We start from the raw sequence: 6,000 nt of genomic DNA, 5'->3' as shown, positions 1-6,000 counted from the left end.
CCTTTTAATGCCAGAAGTCACAGCCCACCATATTGTCCAAGACTGTCTGCACCATAGCTATTTACAATAATGCAGGCTTTAAAGAAAGCACTAAGGCCTTCCACGGACTTATCCGAACTCTGGCTTAAGGGTTAGTGTGTGACCAAATTGTGCCATCATGCACCCTGAATGAGCATGCAGTATACAAGTCTTGAGGAATACCGGGTATCAGTGATTCTGACACAAGCAGCAGCAGTGTGCAGTTACTTCATCTTGGTTAAAAAAATAATACACATCATTTGGGGACAAGCTAACTTCCTTCCTTGTCACCAAATCATCATAATTAATTTAACCACTATCATTACAGCTGAACTTTCCAGCCCAGTTAAATGAAGTAAGTCAATTCCTTCTGTGTACTTTTTTTGGATGTTTTCCTTCCTCTGTGGCTAATTATTGAACAATTTTTCTAAGCCCTAATTCATGCCTCCTTCCTGCTTACTGAAGATAAAATGTCATCTGTGCAGGAGCTCATAATCAGCTGATTCTGACAAGCAGAGGATAAAGCACAAAAGGAAGAATATTGTTTTAAGGAGGGAGAAATCCAGATCTAACTACCGGGACTTTTGCCAGGGATTTCGATGTGAACAGAATAGAGGCCTCGTTGTTGACAGTGAAAATTGGACCCTGTTGCTTCTCAAGGGTTTTGTTTCCTTCTAGCTTGTTGGCTGAAAAAATGGTGAAACACAGACCAGTATAGCCTCATCTGTATTATCAAAGTAATGGGAGGGTGATACAGCTGAGGATACAGCAAAGAAGTGGGCAAAACCCCACCAAACAGTGCTAGCTGAGGTTCTGATTGCTTTGAGAATCATTTGCCAGTTTGTTAAAGTGCTTCAAGAAGACACAGAAACCTTCTCCAGGCTGAGAATTTGAAGACACTCTTTGTATACCTGGTAGTCTCTGAAATCCAGCTGACACATGTTCAGCTCCTCCAAATACCAAGCTCAATTATTTCCTTTCACCCTTTTAGTTCATGAAATACCTCACATGGAAGAGGGGGGGAGGGGGGGGAAGAGAGAGGGAGAACACCAAGCACTGAGACTGCAGAACAAAACAAGAGTCCTCTCATTTCAGCCCCTCCTGAACAAGTAGGGCTGGCTGATGTTAAGGAACTGCTATCTCTTCCCCTTTCCATTATCCTTCATACTTTAAAAACAGAATTCTAGAGAAGAAAATAAAAACAGCCTATCCTAATATTTTCATTTTCTCCTCACCTCAGATACATATCCATCCTGATACATCCTTCCCATCCTTGAATTTATTCTCTCCCATTTCTGTTTTACAGAAGAGAAACTTACACACTAAAAGTCTATGTGACCCTTGCAAGATGGCACAGGAAATTGAAATCTGGAGTCTCCATTCCTTAGCTAGGAACTTCACCATTAGTCGACTCTTACATTATCCAGTCAAACAGGCTCTCCTATCCCAGGATGGTTGTGTTGGGGCCCAAACATGCCAGCAGGCCTTAACTGGCCTGACCAGCTTCAGCAGGGGCCTCTGCGCAGGTACCCACCACCTAGGACTCCATTTCAGCTCAGCCCACAGGCCTTGATGAGCTTCACTGGAGGTAAGCCCTGTACACAGGCCTGTCCCCGGCTGATCCTGACATGTTAGCTGGGCCTCCCACTCTGATCTTGGACCAGACCCGTCACCTAAAATTTGTCTCATGATCACTGGACTCTCAATGGGACCCAATTCTATCACCAACCCCGTGCTGCTCACCCTGCTTGTGAGATAACTAGCTGGTACTGTGGTCACCCTCAGCTCCCATCTCGCTTTCCCTTCATGAAGCAGCCTCACTCTCACTGCTCCCTGACAGGTTGTAGAGGAAGAAAAAAAAGCAAGCCCCAGGCCATCAGAAACACAGGTGGAAGCACATCTCATCTTCTTAGAGCACAGACCCTGCTTTAATCATTAGACAGAGACAAGCATGCCATCAGCACCAAAATAAAATGTTCTGTCTTCCATTGTTACCCTGCAGTAGGAGGAAAGCAGACCAGATTTGCAATAAGGGTTCAAAACTGGCTACCAGTGTAAATCCAATGGTGCATACTTAATTTTTGCATGTACAATTTTTCACTCACTCCTCCTGATCACTTCTGCTAAAGGAAAGTAAGGCTTGCCAGACAGCAGCTTTCTATAAAGTTATCTGCTATCCAGATAAAGACGAACTGAAAGCCTTCAACAGAACTACACGAGATTCACAGGCTCACAAGGATGTTTCGAGTTTACTCTAGGGAAGAGTCATTGCAGTTAACACTGAAAGGGAAAATCACCTTGATAATTTACTAAAGCCAGACTAAAAATGAAGGTCTTGCAATGCATCAGTTTCAAGACCAGCTCAGGCAGCCCAACTGCCATCTTGTGGCTAACAAGTCACACTGCTGCAACTTTGCTACGTTACTCCATCATTTACTCCTTCATTATTTATTCCATACACGTATGGAATAAATCTGATGACAACATATCCCAGGCAGGAATAAGGAGCTCTGATTCTCTAGAGTCCAAATATACAATATAGATCAATGTTGCTAGAAGGGAAAAGGAGATAAATTTAATTAACTCAAGTCTTAGACTGCAAAGTAGTAGAAGGGGGAGCATCTGAGTTGGGGCAGGAGTCATCTAATTTCACTCATACACACGGATCTGACAAAAGAAAACAGCTTCAATACCTACATGAAAAAACATCCTTGAAAAGTTTGGGGGAAATATGTCATTTGACAATTGGGACAAATACCCAATCCTCTATGCAATTCTAGAAATTAGACAGTAAGTTAAGAAATACACTTTTCCAGTAGATTCTTGCATCTTTTGTGGCTCCTTGGATTGACCTCAACAGCCATTTAAAAAGGTCAAAAGTGGTATTTGAGACTATGAAGAACCTGCAATGAAACTTGCACAAGAACTTTAGAACTTCCTATAAGGTTTATCAAGTTTTCAGCCCATTTAGCACTTTCAATACCTTATGCATGGATCACCTTACACCCTTTTTTCACATTGACTTGATGCTGAAATGTTGGTTTGCTCACCTTGCTTCTATGGCACTTGATGAATTTTCTACATTGGATTGTGTAGAAAAGGCATAAGAACCTGAAAGAAACTGGAGGGCCTTGATGTCACTCATGAACAGGGTAAAAACCAACTTGCATCATTTTGATGGAACTCACTTTGGAAAACAGTCTGTACTTGCCATTACAAACAAAAGATAGAATGACCACAAGGCTGTCCACAATATGTCTGAACAGTTATAACAAACACATCTTTCCCATGAAAATCTACATGCCAATGAAAGCTGAAGGAAAAAGTAGGCAAGTCAGATCATAACAGCATGTGCCACAAGCATAATTTTTCACTTCCACTTGTTAAACAAACCGTTTCTAAGATGAGCTATCAGAGCTTCTTTGTATCTGTGCCTCCACTGACTTTTCACAGGAAGGCAGCAGCAAAATGACCAGATTCCAAAGACTTACTACCTTTCTCTTTGCCTGTTCCCTGCAGTTCCAACTGGAACCACTGTCCTGAACTGTTACATGTGCTCTGAAACAGGTGTCTTCAGCTAAAAGATCTGCAAGCTGAATGGTACAAAATAAATTTGTTTAGCATGTATTTTGGTATCTATCACCAAAAAGTGCTGTCAGCCACCAGTGTTTTTATCAAATTAAGAGATGGAAGACAACCATATCACATAGAAAGTTATTCTTCAAACTTGTATTTTCACATCAGTTTTGTTGGTCTCCAACAATATGAAAGACTGTATTAAGGATATCATACAGGTGACTAAGTTACACATCAGGTTTCTATCAACTGTTGTCCCACCAAATGTTGGTTATGGTAATTCATCCAAGTATTGTCAGAATCTCATTTAAATGGAAATATTTTAGTAAGCTGTAACAAAAGGTTTAGGAACATCATTTTTAGAAGGTGGTAGATACCAACAAATAGAAGACTGCTTGAAAAATGTTTATGCTTAAAATATCACTACTGCACATACCCTTTTCAACTTTTATGCTCTAGTCAATGTATTATAATTGAGCTCTACTGAATTACTTTTCTAGTGGATAAATACTGTACACGCTGTAGTGTGAAGAGACATCATGTAATGTATACTAATTAAGCCATTATATCTGTAGAGAAGATCGTATCTGAAATATCAAATTAGCAGGAATTAAACATCTCAAAGGATTAATGAAATGTTATGGAGCCATTCACTTCCAGGTCAACAGGTTCAATTTCAGCTTAGGTTAATAGTTATAATGAATTTATGTGCTGGAGATAACAATTCTCTGCATCCATTCATAAATCAGGGTAAGAACCCCTGGCTCGTACCAAGCAGACTTTAACCAGCACAGCCAGAACAACGTAGCCAGGAATATTATGCTAGGCCTATATTTGGCATGTAGCCTTAGGCTCCATGAGATCAAACAGCACATTTACTGGATGCTTGCAATACGTGTAGGCAGCAGTGAGGGACACCAGAGACACTCAGTCAGTTCTCTTTACAGATCTGCCAACAATTGCCAACCCCAGCAATAAAGTTATCACAGGCAGAACATTCAACTCCATCTTTCATTTGACTTATTTAAGAGTCCATTCTGCTTATCCCAATTCCTGTCTCAGCAGCCCTTGCTGCTTCTAGCAGAGACACCTACAGCACAAGAAAATGGGGCGAGGGCACAGGAAACGAAGAATTGTAGCCAACTTTTATGCAGCGTTTTCTTACAGCTAACGTGACAGTAAACACACGACAAACCCTGATTTTGTGGTGGAACCACAAATTTGAGACCGAACTTTTTTTGAGAATAAATAACCACCACATCAAGATTTAGGCATCAGCTCCTTAGTGATGATAGGCAGCAAACAAACAATAACCAGTTTACACAGAAGAGAAAGCAGATAAGAAATAACTACATCAAGAACAAATAACTGTATCTTAGTCAAGTATGCATAAAGAGGTACATCCAACCTCTGCAGATACACATCAATAAGTGACAAACCGTATAAATGTAACCATCACACAAAGCCTATCACTTCAGGTTGCTATGAGGACTCTGGTTTTAGACACACAGACATTATGCAGTGGGACATAAAAAGCTAAAGAATGATTCAGAATGCCAGTTATAGCCCCAGATGTTTTCAATGATCTTTTGTGAAGCTTTGCTAAAAGTATCTCCAAAACCGTTAGAAAGTCCACCTATGCAGGTATTACATAAAAGCTTAACTAGGATTTATGAGGTGCTTCAAGTGATCTAGAAATGCAATTATTAATATCAGTCCTTACTGTGGGTGACTAAACCACACTCTGCAATATGGATTGGAAACCTAAAGAACCCGTAGTGTACTGCTGACAGAAAAGTCTTATCCTGCTACCTCTATTACCAACCTCACTTTGTGATCATCCTGCTCCCCCTCCAAAAGCTCACAAGATCTGGAAAAACAATGATTTTCAGCAGTGAGAATTTTGATGGCAGTAAAATAGCTTACAACAGACTATTATATTGGAAGTAGTTTTTCAGCCAGGGGTATTGAGATACTAACGACCACACTGAAAAAAACCCAGCTGTGGCAGCCTACATAATATAAGAAAAAAAGCATCAAGCTTGCAGGATTGTTCTCTTTTAATGACTACAAACAGAATTCAAGAACAAAGAGCATTCTAACAGCTGTTTGCTTTGCTTTCCTGGCACTTACGTATTTCAAGTTTTTAAAAAAAAAAAAAAGAGTAAACATGACAAACCAGAAGTTGTAAGGAGCTATTTTCATTACAGGACTGCCTTGAATGCACATCCCCTGCTTATCAAATCTCTCAACACTCCCACTACAGTCAATGCATTAAGAGGTTTAGTGAAATTTGTACTATATATTTAGTTTTCCAAGAGGAAGCTGTGAAGCACAGCATGCAATATTGGCGGTGGAAATGCAGATGCATTTTTACTGATCTATCTTACCTTTTTTCACTTTAGC

Source organism: Haliaeetus albicilla, chromosome 8 (assembly GCF_947461875.1).
Source record: "Haliaeetus albicilla chromosome 8, bHalAlb1.1, whole genome shotgun sequence".
Taxonomy (NCBI): Eukaryota; Metazoa; Chordata; class Aves; order Accipitriformes; family Accipitridae; genus Haliaeetus; species Haliaeetus albicilla.
Note: the sequence above shows the minus strand (reverse complement) of the source record.